The sequence below is a fragment of the Leuciscus leuciscus genome, assembly GCF_965113295.1.
Source record: "Leuciscus leuciscus genome assembly, chromosome: 11".
NCBI classification, from domain to species: Eukaryota; Metazoa; Chordata; class Actinopteri; order Cypriniformes; family Leuciscidae; genus Leuciscus; species Leuciscus leuciscus.
The window spans coordinates 27456422-27483221 of NC_138735.1; the positions used below are offsets into that span (position 1 = coordinate 27456422).

At 37.3% G+C, this 26800-nt stretch overlaps 1 protein-coding gene and 2 long non-coding RNA genes across 3 annotated transcripts in view; 2 read left to right on the top strand and 1 right to left on the bottom strand.

The window, feature by feature from the left end:
- Nucleotides 1-26800, bottom strand: part of agap3 (ArfGAP with GTPase domain, ankyrin repeat and PH domain 3) — a 163270-nt gene that overhangs the window by 107122 nt on the left and 29348 nt on the right. The gene's annotated exons all lie outside the window — the stretch shown is intronic.
- LOC309509507 lies at nt 17382-21284 on the top strand. The gene is made up of 2 exons (XR_014209915.1): nt 17382-19225; nt 19480-21284. It is a non-coding gene; the product is annotated as an uncharacterized lncRNA (long non-coding RNA).
- Nucleotides 23156-25013, top strand: LOC309509508. Its single transcript, XR_014209916.1, has 2 exons — nt 23156-24157; nt 24461-25013. It is a non-coding gene; the product is annotated as an uncharacterized lncRNA (long non-coding RNA).

Below are 26800 nucleotides of genomic sequence, written 5' to 3' on the forward strand. Positions count from 1 at the left end.
ATGGCAATATATATATATATATATATATATATATATATATAAACACTCTCACAATTGTTCTTTAATGTGACTGAGAACTGCCAAAGGGACTAAATCTATAGCAGCTTATCTTCCCTCACAGCCTTATAACACTATAAAGCCTTAAATCTCCTAAAGAGTTGGCTAATTGAAGCTTACCGTCAAATGTCACGACCTTAAATCAGTGAATTGAGTTGAATTTACTGGGACGAGTGGCTTTGCTTGGCTAGACTAGCACAGACTCTCAGTCCAGATCAGCAGGTCAGATACCCTGGCAACATATTATTACACTTACAAGTATTTATCATGAAATGGTACCAGGGTAAAGAAATGGGACCATGGTAAAGAACCTTATCATTATGGCAATTCTATGGTATTCTTTTAATACCAATTAAATACTACATGAATATTATGGTATGGCCACAGTGTTATTTTGTGATTGTCAAACCTTACATAAAAAGTACCATGGTAACTGGGTAAAGTGATGGTATACGTGGTACTTTGCTAAATAAAAATGGTACTGAATTTTTTTACATATTTACATACTTCATGTAAAAATAGATTAATTTAAGAATTTTGCCCAAGAATCTCAAAAATATGGAAGCTTGTTTCCCACACTGAATAAAACATAAAAAAAAGGTAATCGTGACTTTTATCTGAAAATTCTGAAAAAGTTTAGGCCGATATATTGAGTTTATATCTCACAATTCTGATTTTATTTAATGCAATTGCAAGTTTATATCCCGCAATTCCCGAATTGTGTGAGAGAAAAAAAGGCACAATTATCTTCTTATTTTTTTGATTCTGTGGTAGAAACAAGCTTCCATACAAAAACATTCATGAGTTGATATATTTCATGAATTTGAGGACAGTTTTCAAGTCTTTAACTTTCTCCAGTATTCTGAGGTTATAAAGCTTCATCAGGCTGGATTCTGTGTTATCTGCAGGATGCTGTTGTGTCGTGACGCTGTTGATGACTACACACCGCTGCGTTTCTAATGTGTCATCACTCAGCTGTATCCTTCCTCCTGATCCAAACATATTTCTCACAGGGAACATGACTGCTAATTCATTTCCTCTTCACCAAATAACAAGAAACATTAAAACAGGCTCATTAAACTGAAATCTTAGGAAGGAAGGAAGGAAGGACAAATAACAGGAAGGAAGGAAGGAAGGAAGGAAGAAAGAAAGGACAAATAACAGGAAGGAAGGAAGGAAGGAAGGAAGGAAGGAAGGAAGAAAGAAAGGACAAATAACAGGAAGGAAGGAAGGAAGGAAAGGAAGGAAGGAAGGAAGGAAGGAAGGAAGGAAGGAAGGAAGGAAGGAAGGAAGGAAGGAAGGAAGGAAGGAAGAAAGAAAGAAAGAAAGAAAGAAAGAAAGAAAGAAAGAAAGAAAGAAAGAAAGAAAGAAAGAAAGAAAGAAAGAAAGAAAGAAAGAAAGAAAGAAAGAAAGAAAGAAAGAAAGAAAGAAAAGGACAAATAACAGGAAGAAAGGACAAATAACAGGAAGAAAGAAAGAAAGAAAGAAAGAAAGAAAGAAAGAAAGAAAGAAAGAAAGAAAGAAAGAAAGAAAGAAAGAAAGAAAGAAAGAAAGAAAGAAAGAAAGAAAGAAAGAAAGAAAGAAAGGACAAATAACAGGAAAGAAGGAAGGAAGGAAGGAAGGAAGGAAGGAAGGAAGGACAAATAACAGGAAGGAAGGAAAGAAGGAAGGTTAAAAAAATCAATACAAAAGATACAAAAGATACATAGGATCCAAAAGCAAACAAGAATTGAAGAAACAAGAGAATGAAAAAATCTGGAACAAACGAAACAAATGAAATGAAGGAAGGATTAAATAATGAAAGGAAAAAAGAACAAACCAAAAGAAAGACAGAAAGATAGAAAGATAGCAGTGTTCTCACTCATGAAAGCCTGAGACAGAATCTCAAACGGCTGAATCTCACAGTCGTCTTAAAAAAAGAAACACGACTCAAACATCCAAACACGAGGCTCTTTAGCTCATCACTTTACATCAAACTGGACAGAACGACACTTTGAAGGAACGCTTGATCGTGTGTGCGTTTGTGATAAGCACTTTTCCACATCACAGGAGGATTCATGGGAACACCGGAGTACATTATGTCCTTTCATAGTCTCAAAGTTTTTAATGCAAAAGATCAAATTACTTTCTCATCCAGGGACGAACCACGTCGGGGACTGACTAGCTTCAGTGGCTCTGTTCCCAACACTCCCTCGACTACACGTAAACAAAACACATCTGCTACGCTGTTTACACGGGCCAAAACAAGGACAAGGACAGAATCCAAACGCTGAGCGAGGTCAACGGGACAACTTTACACCAAGAAACCACGTCTACAGGCATTCCCAAACATACCCTTTCAAGCCAGATCAGTCAACGGGATCTATCCCATAGTGCATTTCTCTACAGGATCAGACTATATTTGGCCAACAGTGGCCAGTGGGAGAAAAAGCAGGTGTGACAGCCAACACACAGTGACTCACGGTATGTCTTCTGCGGTGCCGCTAACAGAAGCGAGGCAGAACTACAGTCGATGGTAAAGACACACAATCAGATGAGAAGCCGGGCTTATAGTCGGCATGAAACGGAAGTTGCGAAAGTCTTTTCTTCCTTATTGTGACGTATATCCAAGTGAAATGGCTTCTCAAACAAGAAACAACTTTAGGCGGGACTTGATATTGTCCATGGGGAATTGATTGGATGATTGTGGTTTGCTATTGGTGGATCTCATGTGAGTGACAGGTTGCCCCGCCCCTACGCCAGTAAACACACACGAGTGAATGCTTTCACTGTGATGGAGCCTAGAAGAATGCAGTAAACAAAACACAAAAGTCAGTATAAGGGGCAAAAATGAACCGTATGAATTCAAGCAAATATAAATTTCAGCACGGTTGCAAGTGTGATACCGATTTTTTTTTTGTGCCGTTTTTGCCTTTTATTAAAATAGGACAGTAGCTAGACAGGAAGTGAGGTGAGAGAGAGAGAGAGAGAGAGAGAGAGAGAGAGAGAGAGAGAGAGAGAGAGAGAGAGAGAGAGAGAGAGAGAGATGACTTGAACTCGGGTCGCCCGAAGCACAATGGCGTTACATGTCGGCGCACTTGCCAACGAGGCTATCGGCGCCGAAGTGCGATACTGATTTTATTCAACAGTTCAATAAACAAGTTGCATTTCTAGTGACATTTTAGACACACTATTGTCAGTATTTGTTCTACTGGCGTATATACGTATTATACTTCATATTTTAAGTATAATTTCAAAACAAGAAAACAAGCCAGCAAACAAGACAGAAACACTGGAAGAATGAAGCGACCAACCAAGAAAGAAAAAAAAATCTAGAAAGAACAAATTACAACAAATCAACAAAGACACTCATCATAAATCTCATAGCATAATTTATGTAATTGTAATTGCAGTGTAATGTAGATGCATCTTCTGTGCCACTTCTGCAGTGCAAAAAATGCATGTTGATGTTACTATTTCATTGAATTTATTGACTAAATGTACGAATTTGGCATAAAAGATTATACATGCATCTAATAAGGTTCGATTTATTTATTTATTTTTGTCAATATCGCACACCCATAACAGATAATCACGTTGATTCGGCTAATTGGATGTAAAAAGTATTGTAGTGTTTTAAACCCCTCCACCTGTTGAGGACAAACAGAGAATGGTTAGTCTGATGAGTTTTCGTGGGTTTAATTGACACGCTGATGCTGCAGAGGGAAGAAGCAGGTGTTGTTTTAATGATGAGGGCATCTTCCGGCCAGTGCTGCGTTTTATTTCACCCATCTGCATTCTCTGTTCATTCTCTCTTTCAGTGCTCGTGAGACATACCAATGAGTCAAGCGCTGCACAGCTGCCAAAGCTAACCCTCTGACTGAGAGAGAGAGAGAGAGAGAGAGAGAGAGAGGGTTGGGTGGAGTCACATATTCATGACTACAAGAAATCAATAGGAAAAGAGGGTGATATGAAACCGAACAGCTGACAAATTATAAAAGATTATTCGTAAATTTGAGTTGTTCTCCTAAAAATGGATTGCGACAAGTTTCAGACCATTTATATCAATCACTTGGTTTCTACTGTGCAGCGTTACACTGGTAAGCCCCGCCCACCGTCAAATATCATTGGTCCAAAATCAAATCCATGTACATACAAAATCAAAAGTCTTCTGATTGGCTGTGATTCTGTCATGCACAATGTGGACAGATTAAGGATGCATTGATAGTGATAAAAAAGGTTTCCCCAGCGCCACTTCAAACCACCTTGAAAATCAACTTAGGCTGAAGACATTTTGCACCTCAGCTTAATTTTCAACATTCACCTCATGCTAATTCCACACCTCTATTTAGATAGTGCCAGTTTGTGCCCTGAAGAGAATTTTATGAACACTCTAAATTAGCACTTTCTCAATTAATGCTAGGCTAATGCGAGCAACAGAACACGAAATTCAATTTATCTCGCAGCGGTAGATTATTGAATAGAGCTACCATTCATGCCAGCCGGCTCTGTGACCAGGATGCGTCACGTATCCAGACCCAGACGGCATCAGTGATTCACAAACGTCTTCATCATAAGCTAATAGCATGTTGCAGCTTGAGTTTGAATGGGGGTAATCAAACTCTGGTTATCAGGGGGTATAATGGCAGCTAGGGGTGGCGTTTTGTCAGCTAATGCGCCGGTTGTCCAAAGCCACAGACGCTCAGAGGATAATGGCAGGCCACGGAGCTTATAGATGTCAGTGGAAGACGTTCCACTCCCACTCTCCACCATCAGAGGCAATTAACAACAACTGAATAAAGCGTTGAATTCTGACTGGATAAAGGATTTCAGGTGGTTCCTGGAAAAAGTTAAAATCAGAAAGACTGCCATTACTGTGCATTTTCAGATTATATGATGCCGCGAGTGCTACTGTTAACTGCAGTCATGCTACAGAAAAACAGATAGATAAATTGTCATACGGACACTGTAGAATAACAAAAGGTACATTTTACACTATTGTACATTTAAAAATGTGTTTTTATTAAATAAAAAAATACAGTAAATGAATGAAATACTTTTCTGCATTACACTTTTTTTTTGCAATATTTCCCATTTAAAATATTTTTAAGTGCAAAATGACAGAAAAAGAATGCAAAATACTTTTTGCATTAAACATAATGCGAAGTTTTGCATCATTTTACATTTAAAATGTATTCTTTTATTTCGAGTAAAAATACAATATAATAATGCAAAATACTTATTGCATTATTTCACATTTAAAATATATATTTTAAATAAGTGCAAAAATACAGTAAAATAAGTTTTGCATTATTTTACTTTTGAAATGTATGATTTTAATAAGTGTAAAAATACAGTATTTTTTATTTTATTTTAAAGTTTTATTCACTTGACATGGGAGTTAAAAAGTCATTTTAGACCCTGTTAATAGCACAAGAAATAATACTGACACTAAATAGAATGCATAAGCATAAAAAAAATGAAAATAGAGAGAAAAGTTAGAAAAAGTTCACTCTATAAGATGAATGTCATTGAACCGTTAAATAATTTCCTAAATGAAATTTCACTTTCAATACGTAACACTCTCTGCACATCTACAACGGACTTACTGTATGTCTGTTATTGAGTGTGTGTGAAGTGGAATCAGGGCCGAATGACTTCAATCATAATACTGAAATGACTTTGCATATAATTTATTCCACAATACTGTCACTGACAAATATTGAATAAGAAAGGTCTAAATTGGCAGCTTGTTTTCACAGGATCTTATTTGCATACTAATTTCGTAATGGAGTAACTGTGTCAAATGGTGCCATAGCTAATTCTATTATGTAAATTAAGTTGAAGATAAATATAGAACGTTTTTATTGAACAGCCAAGATCTAAAGATACCTGGAGCGAGACACAAGCATATTAGAGTTATGATTATGTGGATGAACACTATACTTACAAATATATTTCCAGACCACGAGTAGTGCACACCAGTTTATTGTTAAATACAACTAAAACTATTAAAAATCTTTTCCAGATTTGTATTACAGTTTTAATTATAGTAAATTTAGCACTTATATTAATATTTAAAAAGAAAACTAATAAAATTGAGCACACAATTTAAAGCTAATTTAATTTAAAATATTAACAAACACTGTAATAGGATATAGATAATACTAAACTAACACTGATGGCACTGAATAGTGAGATTAAACTCCAGACTACAGTATAAAAATGTGTTCATGTTAACTTTACATAATTCTAAAGATGTCAGTTTGTCAAGCTTGTTTTGTTTTTCATCCATTTTACTTTAGCTTTGCCAGTTTCTCAGAGCTCGAGGGCATGCCCACACACACACACACACACACACACACACACAAACACACAAACACACAAACACACAAACACACAGATTGCACAAACACACCGAAATCTTCATCCACACACTCGTTTCAATCTTGGAAAACATGCACATTCAAAACTTCTTACAGACCAATCCTGACAAAGAGTATAGAGACAGGAAAATAACAGCAACATCTGTCTCAAAGCTTGGAGCCATGACCTTTTCATAACCTTTCCAGTAGTTTGTGATAACAGGATAAGGATAGGCAAAAAATAAATAGAGACTAAATTCATTCACTAATGAATAATGCATATTAATTTTCTTTACCCTGTAAAGTAAAATCAAATCAAATGCTTGCTCGCTTTTGACTTTCACTTTTTCTCGATCACACGTACTCTGTGTAACACAAACTACCACAGCAAGCCTACTAAGATGGTTTGTTGGTCTTAGCTAACCACTAAGCTGGTTAGTCTGGTCTAGTTTGATGGTTCAGAGAGGTGTTGGGGACTAATCAGCTCGTCTGGCTATGAGGTTGACCAACAAAACTAGCTAAAAACCATCTTGATCAGGCTGGGAGAGTAGCTAAACCAGGTAAACACCAGCTTGAATAGGCTGGGAGACCAACTAAACCAAGTTAACACCAGCTTGAATAGGCTGGGAGACCAACTAAACCAAGTAAAGACCAGCTTGAATAGGCTGGGAGATCAACTAAACCAAGTAAACACCAGCTTGAATAGGCTGGGAGACCAACTAAACCAAGTAAAGACCAGCTTGAACAGGCTGGAAGACCAACTAAACCAAGTAAAGACCAGCTTGAATAGGCTGGGAGATCAACTAAACCAAGTAAACACCAGCTTGAATAGGCTGGGAGACCAACTAAACCAAGTAAAGACCAGCTTGAACAGGCTGGAAGACCAACTAAACCAAGTAAAGACCAGCTTGAACAGGCTGGAAGACCAACTAAACCAAGTAAAGACCAGCTTGAATAGGCTGGAAGACCAACTAAACCAAGTAAACACCAGCTTGAATAGGCTGGGAGACCAACTAAACCAAGTAAACACCAGCTTGAATAGGCTGGGAGACCAACTAAACCAGGTGAACACCAGCTTGAATAGGCTGGGAGACCAACTAAACCAGGTGAACACCAGCTTGAATAGGCTGGGAGACCAACTAAACCAGGTGAACACCAGCTTGAATAGGTTGGAAGACCAACTAAACCAAGTAAACACCAGCTTGAATAGGCTGGGAGACCAACTAAACCAATTATACACCAGCTTGACCAAGCTGAAAGACCAGTTAAACCAGTTTAAACTAGCTAAGGCTACCTTAAGCTGGTCTAAGATTTCAGCAGGGATGAGAATCCAGAATGTCATGGCAGGGATGAGAATCCAGAATGTCATGACAGTCCAATCGGGGTAATTATGATCCCTTCTAATCCCTTTAAATAATATTCCTTTCCTATTATTAGCCTAAATTACCTCATCACCTTCACTTTTGTACTACATTACAGCCTCCATCACGTCTTAGAAATTGGCTACAATCAGATTAGCCCCCCGCCTCATTCTCCCACTGTCATACCTTATCGGCCTATAAATAGAGGCAGGTAAAGCCAGACCTCATTAATTCAATCACCAGGCACTGGGACTACCCGCACACTTCTCTGAAGGTGGAAAGTCATGAGTCTGGCACAAGCATTCCTCTCTATTCCTCATTATCAACCTCCACGGCGTACCGGCTAAATTTAAACATTCACACACACCGGGAGTTTCCACGCCACCGCACCTGCGGAGAAAGAAGTCAATGGGCAGTGTTTAGAACAGATGCATCCAATAAGGTATGTAGGCCTATATAAACGCTAATACAAACTTGAGCAAATCTAAAAGGAATTGGTTACGACATTGTATGAATGGCGACAAGCACGGTTTCCTTCAACGTGTCATTGGCTTTTTTGAGACTGTCGTGCAGACAACATCAAAGCTCATTTGTTTGGAACTAAAAAATTAACCATCGAGATGCAATGGTGATAAGGGAGAAAAGCCGGCACAATAAATTGGCCCTTTGATGGAGAGATTTGAGAAGGAAAACAATGATCCATCACTCTGGTGAGATGAAACAAGCACATGAGTGTCGCATGTCTAAGTTTAGTCTGTGTTTGAGCCGCACTTTGGCAATAAACGCGGGGGATCCTGGGCTAAATCCCAGCATAAGCTCTACGTACAGCACATCAGCCGCTCAGCAGAAGAGATCATCTATTTCTGCCATACTACATCTATCTGTATTAACACACAACTGTATTGTAGCACAAAAGCACTCGCTATTAATGTGTTTAAGCAGTCATTTCGGTAAATGAGGTTTTAAAAGAGATTTAAACAAATCACTAGGTAAAGAGATTGGAGTGGTGCTTAACTATGCAGAACTCACCACCACAATGTTAGAATGATTACGTGGTTGCCAAGGCAGTTGTACTTGTTTGCTAAGGTGTTTGGAGTGGTTGGAACTATGCTAAAAGTGAATTTAAACAATTCAATAGTCATAATCAGCTGATAAATATCCAATAATGGCCATTATAGATAAATAATATATTATACATTAAATTAAATATAAAAATTTTTTTTTTAAGAAAATCATATTATAATAAAATACTACATTCAATACTGACCAATACAGACGAAAAATACATTAATAAATATAATATAATTCAATATACACAAAATTGGCCAATACCATTTAAAAAATAAAATAAATAAAAATACAAAAACGTTAAATAAAATAATATAATAAAATATAATAGAAATAATTTATTATACACTATAAATAAATAAATAATATACATGTAATATAATATACTTATAATATAAATAAATAAATACTAAATTGGCCAATGCCAATTAAAAATATATAATTTAAGTATAATATAATACAAAATAATTATAATTCATAGATGTATAAGTAAAAAAAATCTGCATATAATAAAAACATCTGCATTATTCATAGTGATGCATGCCTTCGCAAACACCACTAATAATTGCAATCAATTAAATGGGCTCTTATGGGATTTATGAAAAAACTGAACAGCTAACATTTACTGATAATCAAACATGCAGTTTAGAATTTGAATATTTCATCTTTCATTTTAAGTCCTCTGAGTAATGGCACTTAATAATTGAGTAATAGTGCACAACAATGGCATAATTATGCAAATGATGGTAAGAAAAAGAAAAAAAGAAAGAGGATTTGGAGGTCAAAAAATACAACGTACTACACTTTCACAGAAATTATCAGTACCTTGACTGCGTATTGTTACGTGTAAACAGTAATAATGGATTCTGCCAGAAATTCTGACCCACAGGAGCTGCTAGACTTCAGTGGCGCTGTACAAATTTCCCCTGGAACCCTCACAAATTAAGACAAGTCCTAGAATGACGGATATTTCCCTGAGGGAAGACGGTAAGCCTGCCTCCTTTCCTGCAGGGGCCGTTGTTACTGTCGAGAGCTGGGACACATTCTTCTTCGGAGTCAAGGTTTAAAAAAATATGACTATATAAGCCTGATTTCACAGACAAGGCCAGAATTAAGCCAGGATTAGACCTTAGTTCAATTGTGACATTTAAGTATTATAAACGTGCCTTAAAAAAAAACATTACCGATGTACATCTTGAGACAAAACAATGGCACTGACAGATTTTAAGATATTTCAGTGCTTTAAGTTGCTTTCAGTTAAAACTGCTCAAACATGCATTTTAGTCTAAAATAGGCTTAAACCTGGTCTGTGAAACCGGCAGTTAGAATATCACAAAAATATCATTTAGAATTTAGAATTTAGAATCTATAATCATCAGTTTGAAGCCTCCAAACTAGAGTTAATTAGCTACTTAAATGTCAAATATATGACCAAAAATGTTCGACAACCTTTTTTTCCCATAAGACGAGACTAAAATGTAGTTAAAAAATAAAAACTTTTCTTGTTGAATAAAAGAAACAAAACATGACAGACTGATTTTAACAAGCTCCTAGGATACTTTCATGGTTGCCAGATTTCAAGAATTTAAATCCCCCAATCAGAGATTTTCTTTTAAAAGAACACGTTTTCTACACGATGTTTTACTTAATATTTGCAATCTGGCAACGCTCTCTTTACACTGCGGAAGAAGCACGGATGATCAGAAAACACAGACAACCAAGTAAGCAGGAGTTCAGCGATCTCCACGAGCCTCCACTTTTTCACGAGCCGCTGTTTGCTGCAACTTAACATGCGAATCAACCTTCTCAGTGATGAACTGTAATAAATCCAAACATAGATCTCGACTATATTTGCGAATGTGGTTGCTGAATAAATGCACTTACGCAACTACTGTGTGACAATTCTTTTCTGTCGTTTCAATAGAAATACATTAATGTAATTTGGATTATTGTAATGTAATTTGGATTACATTTTCCACACCATATGTGCAACGTTTTGAGCAAAATGATACTTTAAATTCAATAATATAATTACATTTATTATTTCCTACACTAGTTTTAACATATAATTTAAACATATGTTAATGTTTTATAAGTTGCAAAATGAAAATGAATTACAGAAATGATTAGATATGTTTATGTTGATTTAAAATGATAATTTAAAATGTTATTTTTTCTTAATTTACACTCAGTTAAGACACTTGCAATTGCATTTTCATTAAATGTCCCGCAATGAAAGTAGCAAAATTCAATGCGGAACTGAAAATGCATTCTGAGACGATCAATAATAATATGCAATATATACAATTAATAATATGCGCGTCCGTCAGTGATAGAACCAGTACATTATTAGAACCATAGATATTTATGGTTAGAATGAGTGAACGGTGCTTTACTTGAAATTTGTTGCATTTGCAAGCATCACATTTTCTTCCAAAAAAATCTGGTTTGTAATGATAGCACATTAATTCATTTACAGTGTATTTCTGTGAAAAGACACATTAGCTTATAATGACATGCATTTACATTTGCACAATGACTTGACATATTTTGACTCAAAACTGTTAAAAGCCGCTTCAGCACAGCGTGTTTTCGCTCACCGAGGGGCAAGTTCACGCTGCTCTCTCATTTCAGTGTTTGCCATGAAAGCATTTTATCTGATTCTGTGGTACTGGCATCAAATTTGTTGATTTTCTCTTGAATCTCTGTGCAGACATCACACGGTTTACAAAGAAGATTGGATTTGACTGATCATGAGAACAAGCCACGGAAAGATTTGTGATCCTCATCACAATATCAGCTTCAAACAACTTTTATTTTGAGATATTGATTCTGTTGTTTGCAGCCAGTAACATATGGCAGTCATCAAACCGCAAGGTTCGTTTTGCTCAGTAATGTCAAAATTCATTGAAATGACGTTTTGGTTTAATCCCCAAAATTAGATCTTAACGCTAACGCTAAAAGTTGTCACTTTGAAGTGTCTTAAACAAATACAGTTCATTTATAGAATAGTGAACAAACTAAACTAGTAAACACTTTCTTAATTCCATCCTTATTCCTCACAAACAAGCACACAACATGACCACACACCACAAATATCTTGTCAGAGTATATTACTACAGCATCAGATTTATGTTTTGCCTGTGGGTGTGTGTGTGTGTGGCTTTATGTTACGTAACAACAACAGCGTGGAGGATGCCCAGAATTCATGACAACCAAACCTAACCTAAAAGGCTCCTGTCATTCAAAAACACATGCATAAAGTTTGAGAAAGTTTAACTAGCGATTTTGTGATTCTTACTAAGGCAAGCATCACTTTTAACACTAATCGGACAAGGAGATGTTTGCCTAGCAGATAATAAAGGGCCCAAAACATACTGTAAGAATTGAGAAATTAGGAGATGCCGGACAGTCTGGTTGAAGAGCGACCAGACCCTGAGATGACAAAGGACCTCTCTGGAAATTAACATTTGAACTAGCCCTCGTGCACTATCGAGACGAAAGTCTCACCTCCGAGTCATCCTAATCTACATCTCTCACCCCCTCTCTCTCATGCTCAGATCACCTAAATTCACCCAAGAAAATGTATAGTTTAATGTGAATGATTAACATTGAGTATTATACATATTTAGTATAATTTGAAATGTCTCAATGCGACTGGTACAAATGTCTCATTTCCAAATAAGTAAAACAAAAGGTAATTTAAGAGTTTAGAGATAACTGGCACACAAAGGAAGGTGGTCTCCTGGCAAATGGTCTCCCACCCCCCCTAAAACATACTTTAATTTTCTTTAGAAAATTGGTAATGTAATAGTTTTGACTGATATTAGTGAAAGTGAAAAAGTGACATGTGAAGCTTGGTAACCCATAATCTGAATTTGTACTTTGCATTTAACCTATGCAAGTTAGTGCACACACATTAGGAGTAGTGAGAAGTGAAAACACACACACACACACACACACACACACACACACACACACACACACACACAGCAAACTGTGGCACACACACACACACGGAGAATTGGGTAGACATTTTGCTGTGGCGCCCAGGGAGCGATTGGGGGTTAGGCGCCTTCCTCAAATAATTTCCTGCCGGTATTAAGAATCAAACCCGAAACCTTCGGGTTACCAGTCTGACTCTCTAACCATTAGGCCACGACTGCCCATTATTAGCATTACATACACACATATTTGGGATACAGATATTGGGATATTTATGTATGATTGTGGTTTCCCAAAAGTCACTTGTAGTAATTTATTTATTTAGATTTTTTTTTATTATATCTATAATATTATTGATAGTATTAGCCATTTATTCTAGGCCATAACATGTGAGTAATTGGTCATCACACTCATCTACACCCACAATGAGCTCACCCACAGTCCTTTGCACTTGAAACAAACATCCAACACATTCAGCTCTAGGACCAATAGTACAGTGATTGTACAAGGTCTCCCTTGACAGCCTCAAAGACGCTTTTGTTGCACACTAACTTTGTAACAAAACACGAAGACCATGCAGCATGTCCTCACCAGACAAAAATCTCCACTTTTATCCAACTCCATTTGTTGTGTGACATCTCAGACTTGACAGATGGGGAGGAGTTTACAAGTTGCACGTAAAACAAAGCGGACGTTTGTTGACAACAGCATCTCAAATGCCCTGACAAAGCTTGCTGGATTACACTCCGGCCCTCGGACTCAAGAAATACTGGGAAACATGGCTTGAAAGGCTCAGTTGGGGGAAGCTGGGACAACTGTGGTTCAGAAGTGGATTAGACCCATATCTCTGACTGCTATTCGAACGCCTATACTTTATAAAACAGCATGAAAGAGCATACCTCTATTTTACAGACATTTGAAACCAAAGCATCCAAAATTCAAAGTGAACTACTTCCATCTCAGTCTGTCACTCAGGCTAAGCTTTTGGCAACTAAATCTCAGGGTTATTTCTGCGATTAAGAGGACTAGTGAACTTATTTTCACAGTCTGTCTTGATTCTCCTTCCAATATCTTTTATAATCCGAGACTAGGCTTAATCCATCTCTGACAAACCGGCTCCTCAATCACTCTAAATCACTAGTGATGTGTGGAGGAGGAATCCAGAACACCTTGTGCACTTTGAGTCCTAATGCCGTCCAGCGTCTACCCACTCCAAACGCTCAACCTTAAAGGAAGAGATCATCATCATCATCATAAAAAAAAAAAATTATTCTGTCTTTATTTACTCCAAAGAACATACTGAGCTGCTCCAAGCTGCTACTTTCCATGCAATGGAAGTAAACAGGGACTAAGGCTGCCAAGTTTCAAAAAGGATAAAAAGTACCTTAAAATGTAACGCATAAAACCTTTAATTCTTTATATTAAAAACAGCAGCTTGGACATTCTGGACAGTCTTCTTCTGTTCTTCCACAAAATAAGGGCAAGTTGACAATTTTCATCTTGGGGTGCACTATCACTTTAGTTTCTGGGTCCAAATTCCAATACAAGTTCAACTTTTTTTGAAAGCATGTGTGGCATAAAGACAATTACAACAGAAAGTAATTCTGACTTATCCTTCAACTTATTGAAAAAAAAGTAAAAGACACAAAAGTTGCAGTAAAGTACTTATGATAGAATTATACAGATAAATATCTGAATTATACAGATAATTATACAGATAAACAGATAATTATACAGATAAAGACAGATAAATAGATCTGAAAAAAATATTATCAATATTAAAAAGTGTGGTTTTAAAGGAGCCTAAAATGGATAGTAAAAATAAAAAAATAAAAACTGATTTCATTTGTACAACATCAGGTTTGTTTCTTCCGTGGAACACAGAAGAAGATATTGAGCTGAATGTCCAAGCTGCTACTTTCCATACAATGGAAGTAAATGGGGACTGGTCAGAGCTGCCAAGTTACAAAAAGGCAACACATTTTTTTTTTTTTTTTTTTTTTTTTTACGTGCTATGGATATAGTACATAAAACTTTAAATCTGGAATATAGTATAAGAGTTCAAATGAAATAATGAAATTGATGACAATTTTCAATTTGGGGTGCACTATCCCTTTAAATTAATTTCACGGGCCCAATAAATGTAAAACTATCAATTCATTCGATTCACATGACGTCACTGTAGCTTTGCACCGCCATCTTTGCGACCGCCGGTCTCAGTAATGCCTGCAATATGTTGTGCAGTTGGCTGCAACAACAGCCGAAAGAGGAACCCTGAACTGGTATTTTATTCTATACCAAAAGAAGAGAGAAGAGAGAAACATTTATTTAAAAGACTTGAAGTCTCATGTTGGTTTGTGGTTAATTATGTTTCCATTATACTCTCAGTGGCCAACATTATACAGACAGATATCGACAGATAATGTTTTGTCTTCATTTTATTGTTGGATCTGTTTAAATGCACTTTATCATGGTAAGTTAGTAAGATTTGGGGTTGTTTTGCATATAACTGTCTGTCTGTCTGTTAGTTAATACCTACCTAAATCTAATCAATATTTTTCTGAAGTTCATAAAGATATTGTCTTCGTCACATGCGCTTTAGATGTTATTTTGTGTAAGTAACGTTAACGTTAGCTCTGCAGACGATGCATAATCTCAGCCTTGAAATGCATATTAAAGGACTAGTTCTTCCAAAAATTCTGCCGTCATTTACTCACCTTCATGTGCAAATCCTTAAGTTTACTTTCCGTGGAAGACAAAGGGACATTTTTGAATATGTAGCCTAATGGAGACTCTTCTTGTCGATGTAATGAAAGTGAATGAGTAACATTAGCCTACTGGGGGCTGTACAAGCAAAAAATAAAAATAATAAAAGACAAAAAAACATCACAAAAGTATCATAAAAGTGATCTAATACGACTCGTCCGTTATATTAATATCGTTATTTATTCATATGATAGCTTTATGTGACGAACAAACTGCAATTTAAGTCGTTATAATCACTGATGAGCTTTACCTCTTGATAGCTTTTAATCGCAGCCGAATCATTCAAAAAGATTCGACTCGAAAGATTCTTTCATTTCGATATTTGTGTGTATTAAACCTTCTCTCTGTAATTGAACATCTGTTCTTTCGGACAGATAAGGCAGTCTTTTATGATATTCGGCTGATGTCTCTGGCTGTGCTGATGGACGGATTAGATAGATTCATTCATGCCAGCCGAACATCTGCAGATTCATAGATTCATTCATGACATCGCCTCGACTCTCATGAACGCGGGCCATGAAGCTCTATGACTTAAGTATTTCTATATCATGAAAGCCCAATTGGGGCAAGCCTGGGGCAGATAATAATGGACTAAAGAAAACTGGGGGTAACAAATAAGGATCGGAGCCTAAAATAGAATTTTTCTCCAGGTATCTCTGTCTCTCTCTCATTCAAATGGGCAAACTGGGCGGCCATACCGGGCGAGTCGGTCGCAAATATGGCGGCGTTCTTTTTGTAGTGACGTAGGTGGCATCTATGAATAGCATTTGGCAGAAAATAATTTTGACTTAACATTCAGTTTATTAAGTATAAGTATACAGATAAATATTTCTGACAAATATGATAAGTATTAAAAAAGTATGCTTTCAATGTAGCCTTAAACATTAAAGGGTTATGAACCCTAAAACACATTTTTTTAGATATATGTACTACGGGAAATGCTTACTGACCTTGACCTTGTCATGACCATGCTGGTAAAGCCGATAATCCTAGTAACTTTCACAGGATACAAGCCAGAATACCAAAAAGGGACCGTTTATATGGAGCAAATTCACAGTATTCACATCAGTTATGAATAAGTTAATCAACGTAGAAAAGTGGTGCCACTTCAAAAATGACAATTTTACACAACTATATAGCTATAACAACACATTCAAGCAAGAAATAATGCAAAAGATTTAAAATCAAGTTTATAATGTTGTTTATATGTCTATGTGGTGTTTTCAGACAAACCATGTTCAAATTCATAAGTCAACACCATTGCTGAGTATTTTCTCCTCAAAACTGCAGTGAACCAAAGACAGTCTCAAAAACGCGGTTTGAAATCGCCCGTTCTCTATGTCACAAACATGTTGTAACCACGTCAACGTGCGGGCAGGCTTTAGCATATCATTAACTATGCTCTGAAGCAGGGGAGTCTCAAGAGAAGCCAGATTATCCCAGTCAATTTTTCTGTTGATATGAAAAATCATGTACATTTAGCAATATAGCGGGTGAAAAATGTGTATGATGTATATTATGAACTATATGCCTTTAGATACTGATTTTTAGAAGGCAGACTGAGATGGCAAATGGGAACATGGTTTGTGTAACATTAGCAACACATTATTAGCTGTTTGATAACGTAGTCAAAGGCTAATCATAATTAGTCTCTACGTTGTAGAGAGCGATACATAAAACGCATTACCATTCTGATACATCGACTTGTAAATGAGCCTTTATACTTCACTCTTCCACTTCTGAATCAGTTTCTGGTTCTAACATATATGGCTGAATTAAACCAGTATTTCCACTTGCAATTGTGCAGCATTTACTACAGTAAAGTTGAGCGAGCGGACTAATTTGCATATTCATGGATCCACGTATAGTAATTAAAGTCAGGGTGTAGTTACATTCAAGCTATTTTAAGGCATGAACATGTTTTTTTTAAAGGAAAAACATTTAAATATGTCATTTTGGTGATTAGTTTAAAAAAAAGTAGTTTTAAGGGATAAAATGATTGACTACAGTACAGGAGGCCTTATAAAATACAAGCTGCATTTAAACCCTTTTGTAAGTACATTACTGAAAAAAAAAAAAAAGGTACGAGTCGAAATTATTCCTGTGGAAAATCGACATTATGCCACAAACGCTGCCAAATGAGTTTCACTTGTATTGAACCTAAGGCATTAAAGTAAGTGATGGCCGAAGATCTAACCACTTGGTTTTAATTGAACAGCCTTGGCACGAGTTACAGAGGCAGACGTCTCTATTCATCAGGTGATGTGCAGTTTTTCACAGTTCACCACGAGTGTCCTGGTCTTTTTTGAAGAACAACCGTCCAACAACTTGTCACTGGGATCCTACTGGCCTTTGAACTCTGTCCCGAGCCGTCCCCGGAGCGAGAGACCAGCGTACATGCGAGAGAGCGTTTGAATGCGTGCATGCGTCTGTGCGCGCCTGCCTTCTGCCCACACACTCCCTCTTCTCTTGTTCTGCAGCAGGCAGACTGTTGCCTTGGTAACACAACGTGCTCCTGTCTGTTGAAAGTGGGAAAAAATGCAGCTTTATTTATTTATTTTGTCTAATTTCTTTCCCTCTTTTCTTTCCGAGGGACGAGAGTACGCTCCACGCATCTTCTCTCATCAGGAGGAAGAGACAGAAATGACTTCAGATGTGACAAGATTAGAACACTATTGATTTTTTTTTTTTCTCTCTTTGCATTTTGCAAATCCAAGAACTGAGCCTCCTATTCAAGACCTGCACTTCATTTCCACCGAGACAGCATCATGGAGGACTGTATGAAAATACAAATAAAATAACCACAAAGCCAAAAATATACATTGAACAGCACCATCTTCTATCTAGACATTAATAAACAACACTCATTTTCATAAAGCAGAAGTGTGCAATTTCTGCACCACTACTGTCACCAAACAGAATTTCAAAAACGACTAGATAAATTTTTTTTTGTTGCTGTCATTAGGTTTCAGTGTTAGCTAGGCAGTTGCTAGGGTGTTCCGAGTGCTTTTTAGCTCATTTCCAAGCAGTTGCTATGATATTTCGAGTGGTTGCTATTTGCTATGGTGTTTTAGGTGGTTGCTAGGTCATTGCGAGACCGTTGCTAAGCTTTTTTTCAGGGTGTTTAAGGCAGTTCTCTAAGAGTCTGCTCACCGGTCACTAGAGTGTTGCTATGTTGTTGGTGGGTGTTCTGGGGCCTCTAGGGTGTTGCTAGGCTGTTGCTAATGTGTTCTTGATAGTTTCTATGGTGTTACTAAGCTGTCGGTAGGGTGTTCTGGGGCATTATGTGATTCTAGGTGGTCATTGGGGTGTTGCTAGACTGTTGCTAATGTTTTCTTAATGGTTGCTAGGCTGTGGTAGGGTGTTCTGGGGCATTATGTGATTCATTATGGTCTCTAGGGTGTTGCTAGATTATACAAATGTGTTCTTGATAGTTGCTATAGCATTGCTATGCTGCTGATAGGGTGTTCTGGGGCATTGTGTGATTCTTTATGGTCTCTAGGGTGTTGCTAGACTGATGCAAAAGTGTTCTTGATGTTGCTGAGGCTGTTGGAAAGGTATTTTGAGGTGTTGTGACTAAGTGGTGTCCAGGGTGTTGCTAGACTGTTGTAAATGTGTTTTTGATGGTTGCTATAGCGTTGATATGCTGTTCATAGGGTGTTCTGGGGCTTTATGTGATTCTAGGTCAGTGTTTCTCAACCTCTCCTGCAGGGACCCCCTGACAGGCCATGTTTCTGTTTTAACCTTGAAATGGCACACCTGATTCAATTAATGAGTATTTATTAGAGTAGGAAGAGTAGGAATTAGTCAATTAATCAATTAGTCAACTACTCATTAAGCCTTTAATTAATTGAATCAGGTGTGCCATTTCAGGGTTAAAACAGAAACATGGCCTGTCAGGGGGTCCCTGCAGGAGAGGTTGAGAACCACTGTTCTAGGTGGTCAGTAGGGTGTTGATAGACTGTCACAAATGTGTTCTTGATCGTTGCTTGATCGTTCTAAGGCCTTGTGACTCTAGATGGTCTCTAGGGTGTTGCTAATGTGTTCTTAATGGTTGCTATGGTGTTGCTAGGCTGTTGGTAGGGCGATTCTAGGTGGTCACTAGGGAGTTGCTAGACAGTCGCTAATGTGTTGATGGTTGATATGGCATTGCTGTTAATAGGGTGTTTTACGATTTTTGTATGGTATCTAGGATGTTGCTAGACTAATGCAAAAGTGTTCTTAATTATTACTATGGCATTGCTGGGCTGTTGGGAGGGTATTTTGTGGTGTTATGTGACTAGATAGTCTCAAGGGCGTTGCTAGACTGTTGTAAATGTGTTTTTGATGATTGTTGTAGCGTTGATATGTTGTTGGTAGCGTGTTCTTAAGGCTTTGTGAATCTAGGTGCTATCTAGGGTGTTGTTAGACTGTTGTTAATCTGTTGTTAATGTGTTCTTAATGGCTGCTATGGTGTTGCTAGGCTGTTGGCTGGGTGTTCTGGGACATTATGTGATTCTAAGTGGTCACTAGGGTGTCTATCTATCTATCTATCTATCTATCTATCTATCTATCTATCTAGAGAGACAGAGAGAGACCAGTTAATAGGATTTTTTTGGTAACATTTGGGGCGTGATGCTCTTTCCTCAGACTATATACACATACATTGTCATTGCAAAAGGGATACAGTGATGGATAACAGAGAGGAAGAAATCCATCAGAAAATGAATCAACATTAAGATGGACTTCCCTTGGACAAGACCCCTGGCTACCTAAAGTAATAGTTAAGTTCATCCAAAAATTACAATTCTCTCATCATTTATTCTCCCTCATGTTGTTCCAAACACGATTTTATGGTACCGGTTGTCCTTTTTAGTGCTTGACAGCACCTGGCCATCAAGTACGTCTACATGCACTTTAAAAAGCCATTTCATTTGGACTAAATCAATAACTTTTTTAAATGTCATGTAAATGCTTTAGACTGAAACTGTACATGGTCTAAAGTCAAAACACTTTTTTTGGTGAACTGTTCCTTTAAGCATATACTGTAAGCGTACATTTATCAGCTCCCACGAGGACTTTACACACACCTACATAGTACATAAAGAGAAAAACAAATATAAGCCAGTGCAACTCAGAATCACAGCAAGCCTCACACGTTGCAAATCCTAATAAAACATATTTCAAATGAGTTCAGTACAAAGATTATTGTTCATCATGAGACTCAACATGACAGTATGTGTTTGGAATAGAGTTATAGTGATTTCATGATGGCTGAACGTCTGAGGATGATCAAACCAGTGGGAAGAGGGTCGGTGGGGAGCATTCGAACACATACAGATAATAAATATCAATAAAATGCAGAACACACACACAGAGGATTGCTCACCACAGGGATTTCATTTGATCCAACGCACACATGCACTCGAAGATAACGTTCCCTCTGCACTCCAGGAGGTTTGAAACAGCCCCTCCAGGTATTTTCAGACAAACACATACGCTCAAACATATGCGTATCCCTCTTCACACCACTAGATTTGCAACTGCACCTTTAGCCATTTCATAACAAGCACACGCACATGCTAAAATGCACACACAAACCCGGGAGTGTTTTGGGCTTCGTGACGCTCATTAGACAGCGAGGCTGCAGGTACATGGCACGTTCCCATTAAATCTGCCACAATACCTCACCGAGCACATAAGACAGTGGAAATGTGCCAGCTTTGCCAGCTAACTAGATACAAAACAAAACACAAAACCAGGTCTGTTTACACCAAACCAAGTAATAAATAAAAAAAATATAAAAAAACACTTCTATTCAAAGAATCCTGGGGAAAAAAATGTATCAATGTTTCCACAAAAATATGAAGAAGCACAGCTGTTTTCAAACATAATGAAAAAAAATTATTGAGCAGCAAATCAGCATATTAGAATCATTTCTGAAGGATCATGTGACACTGAAGGCTGGAGTAATGATGCTGAAAAAATATAGCTTTCAGGAATAAAAAATAAAAACTGTAGAGTGAGCAAATTAAATCACTCAATTGATTTTACTCATAATACACGCTGTTATAGCGAAGCTTGCTTAACTGTGGCGGTTTCTTTTCCTACACTATTTTAGGCTGTAAAATGTTCTGAATGTCCAAAACAGACAATCTCCCTCTCAATTAGACCCTCCATACTGACAAGCCGGGCTACGAGAGTATCCCCTTGAACTGGCACGGTTCCCGGTTCACACTTCTAAATACAGCGACTGGCATCCTCTCCAGATGGCAGAGAAGAGTGTAAAGAGGATTTTGATGAGGGGAAGCAACGATAGCCCCCTCTTTGCATCCGGCCAGTTCAATCCAACCTTTCCTCCTGAACAGGTAGGAGATCTGCGAGCCGGCTGCTGCCCGAGCAGGATGTGGGCGCGTGGGGCGATCTACGTCACCGCTAGGGTCACATTCATGAAGCTTTGGCTCCTAGCGTGTGAAAGCTGAATGAAAAGGCAACAGAGAAGGAGATTTGGGATGAATATGACTCGAATAAATGTGTGCGGGTTGTATTGAAGCTTATATTGTCGATGATGCCGCTTGCAGGCTACGAGCAGCAAAGCGGCAAAAAAAACACTTTTTTAAAAGCGTCTTCCTTGAGGAACATTTCAGCAATTAGAGACTTTAAATGACCCGTCATTTTTTGCTCAAGTGTGAAAATTATATTTTAATGCTTTATTTTTTATCATTTGATTGTTCTGTTGTTTATTCTGATCATTTAGTAATAGCCGATTTTTGATGAAAGTTTTTGGCTCAGGAAAAGCTTGACATGTTGCTCACAGCCAACTCGAAAAATAGCGCCAATGCCGATATTCTCAGTCTCATCAAGAAGAGCTTGCCAAGACTGCATTTATTTGATCAAAAATAAAGTAAAAACTGTAATATTGTGAAAATTTAATTAAATTTAATTAAATTTAAAAGAGTAATTTCTATCGTTATATATTTTAAAATATAATTTATATCAAAGCTTTTCAGCATCATTACTCCAGTCTTCAGTGTCACATGATCCTCCAGAAATCTGTCTAATATGCTGATTTGCTGCTTAAAGCTGCAGTCCGTAACTTTTTTTGTGTTCAAAACATTATATAATAATCGAGTACATTATGAATCCATTCCCCAAACCGTGTTTTTGTCTTATCCTGAATCACTTTTAGACTGGTACAGGTCGTACCACTACTGAATAGCCCAGTCCCTGCGTGACTCGTCATACACATAAACAGAGAGAAGTCGCTCTGGCTATAATGTTCTTCCGCAAGATGCATGCAGTTCTGATTATTAACCGCTAGAGCGCCAAAAGTTTCAGACTGCAGCTTTAAGAAACATTTCTTATTATTATCATCAGGATTCTTTGATGAATAGAAAGTTCAAAAGATAATAATGAAACAAAGTAAAAAAGTAAATGTTGAGAGTGCACTAGCATAACCAGAGATACCCTTAAGGCGAGACACTTCAGGTGAATAGGGTAAAAAATTTAACTAGCAGATATCACCATGAAACTTTCCCAGTTGATTACCTACATTAAGACGAGGAAAAAAATGTATTATAAGTTTTCTGTAATTTAATGTTTAAATATGCAAATTAGGATATAATTTGCATATCTTTTAAAAAACAAAATCTGAGTATTGGATAAAGCCAGGTTCAAAATTATTTTTTCATTGTGTTCACATATTAGATGGGGAAAAAAATGACAGAGGGATTTATGGATATCTACTTTTGTTATCCTGTAAATCAGAATATACTGTCAATAGACTTAAAAAATTTATTTGCCCCAAGTTTTTTGGAATAAAATGTACAAATGTAAAAATTGACCAGTGAAGAAAAAAAACTATGTTTTTGCCTGCCGTGTCTCACCTTAAAGCAAACAGACATGTGCCGAAAGCAATAAAACTACAATTTTGATTTCATGGCCTCTTCAAGGTGTTTTTTCAAGGTGTACATGTAGGCTATATACACGTGTACCACAACATGTCTTCTTCACTCTATCCTGCAGAGAAAATTGGAGATGCTGAAATGTCGAACGTAACTAGCGTGGAAAGAGTTGCGTCAGCTCCAAGGTCTGGCGGACCTTCAAGAGATGCTCCAGCCAACCCATGCAACACGGCTCAGCCCTGCCAAGAGCTCGGAGAAACCACAGGCAATGACTTCCTTCTGCCAGAGTTACAGTCACACAGGCTGCAGTTAACTCCTGGTTACAACAATTCACTTTTAAAGTCAACACTGAATCAAAATGGAACATTTTAACCAATAGCCAATAGATATTTAAGCATTATTTTAGCAAACTCACATTCAGTTCTGGAATGGAAAGCCAACTTTATCATCCAAAAAAATTCCCGGCGGAAAAAAATAGTGCCTTCCAACATTAATTCTTGTTGAATATCCGGTTTCAAAGTAGTATGACACATTAAGTAAAATGAGTTGCAAATGGTATCATGTTCACTTTAATGCTAAAGGCTAGATAGTAGGGCTGTTGGATTATGGCGAAAACCATAACGATTATTTGTCAATATTGAGAAAAATCGCAATTACGTAACATGATTATTGGTGGGCGATATGATCAAAGTCTTATTTCATGACATGAGTAATTTTAGATATCAGTAAAAATGTCTAAATTAATGATAAGCTACTTCAGCAAACTCATACTAGGTTAACTAATGTAGCTAAGTAAAAGGTCCTCAAAACTGTTACAGGAGACAAGGAAACAGTCAAGAACAAAAAAGTAATTACAAATCAAATGGACAAATAAATACAACAGAACAAAAATGCTAATTAAATAAACAGTGCTTTCAATTTTTCAGGAAGATGTAGGCTACTAACAGTGGTATTCAGATAGGTAATAGCCTACAACATAAACTGAATAAAGAAATCAAATGTAGAATAACACTGGTCCTTATTAAACCTACAAAAGTTATTCGGTCAAGAGTAGTGAATGATTTTATCTTTGAATTTTGTTGTTTGATTAACATTAAAGACAGACTGAAGCAGTAATATTGGGCCGCTGTCACTTTAAGACTGAATGCACGGATCTAATATAGTAAACTGTTACACACGCGTTTTCTTTCTCAACTGTTTATATATTCACTTAAGATATAACTGACAGTGTTTACAGGGATACTTAGCAAAACGGCATTTTGACATTTTTGTGTGTAGGCTATTTGACCATTTTTGGCGAGAATCCGAAGCTCCATTGCCCTCCATGGTAGGGGGAAAAATACTATGGAAGTCAATGGGGTCCCATCAACTGTTTAGTTATCCATATTCTTCAAAATATCGTCTTTTGTGTTCAGGTTTAAGGGTTGGAATATCTTAAGGGTGAGTAGTACTTTCTGTTGTAAAAGATAAAATAGCTGAGACAGGGAAAATAAATGACAGGGTAAGACAACAACATGTACACTCATACAGAGAGAGAGAGAGAGAGAGAGAGAGAGAGAGAGAGAGAGAGAGAGAGAGAGAGAGAGAGAGAGAGAGAGAGAGAGAGAGAGAGAGAGAGAGAGACCTAAGGCAGAGCAATAAAACATAAGACAGATGCTCTTCGGAATCTATGGTAATTTATTCTAACGTGACTTGCATGACTGGCTGCTGTGATAATATATGCTAACGTGACTTGCATGATTGGCTGCTGTGGTAATATATGCTGACATAACTTGCATGATTGGCTGCTGTGGTAATATATGCTAACGTGACTTGCATGAATGGCTGCTGTTGTAATATATGCTAATGTGACTTGCATGATTGGCTGCTGTGGTAATATATGCTAATGTGACTTGCATGTAATATATGCTAATGTGACTTGCATGATTGGCTGCTGTGGTAATATATGCAAACGTGACTTGCATGATTGGCTGCTGTTGTAATATATGCTAATGTGACTTGTATGATTGGCTGCTGTGGTAATATATGTTAACGTGACTAGCATGTAATATATGCTGATGTGACTTGCATGATTGGCTGCTGTGGTAATATATGCAAACGTGACTTGCATGATTGGCTGCTGTGGTATTATATGCTAATGTGGCTTGCATGATTGGCTGCTGTGGTAATATATGCTAACGTGACTTGCATGATTGGCTGCTGTGGTAATATATGCTAACGTGACTTGCATGACTGGCTGCTGTGGTAATATATGCTAACGTGACTTGCATGACTGGCTGCTGTGGTATTATATGCTAATGTGGCTTGCATGATTGGCTGATGTGGTAATATATGCTAACGTGACTTGCATGATTGGCTGCTGTTGTAATTTATGCTAACGTGACTTGCATGACTGGCTGCTGTGGTAATATATGCTAACGTGACTTGCATGATTGGCTGCTGTGGTAATATATGCTAACGTGACTTGCATGACTGGCTGCTGTGGTATTATATGCTAATGTGGCTTGCATGATTGGCTGATGTGGTAATATATGCTAACGTGACTTGCATGATTGGCTGCTGTTGTAATTTATGCTAACGTGACTTGCATGACTGGCTGCTGTGGAAACATATGCATGTCTGAATAGATGTACAGCCTTCAGCCTTACATAACACCTTACAACTGCAGTAAAGAGCATGAGCCACTTTACAAAGAGACAAAAAAGGATTCCTGCCCCTGGAACAGTATATAACTCCATTTATCCATGCATAAGCCTGCTACAAAAAAAACAAGTCCACATGGCTCAATCTTCAGACAGATGCAAACACTGAAAAAGGATGAAAGTTGGAAACTAGAGCCGTTAGAGCAGAAATGGCTAACTATGTGAAATGATGTGCACACAGTCTGAGAATTGAAAAGAAAAACTGGATTAAAGGCAGTAACTACCACACATGACTGTAGGCTGAAATTGCTCTTAATAACTTTTAACCCATTACAACGCTTTGATGGGTGAAAAAAGAGCCGTTTCTACTACCTGAACTGAATAGAAAATAGGACCTGAACATTTCAAAGTATTTGAAGGGAAGATGAAAGGCTGTTTCAGAAAAGTTTACACCTTAAGGTGAAACACACAGTCTGGCTCTGAGTGAGACAGCAGAATCTGGGTTCTAGAAGGTTCAGGGTAGCATTATAAATCCTTTTAAATATTCATACCTGTAATATCAATCATATTAACTGACAGCACTCTGAAAAGAAGAGCTAGCCAACGAATTATTCATAATACAATATTTAAACATATCCTCAAAAGTCAACAGTGAAAACGTTATCTAATTGTCTGCAATCAAGATTGCAATCTAAGATGACTATATAAAATTGTAGCAGGCTCAAAAGCTTAAG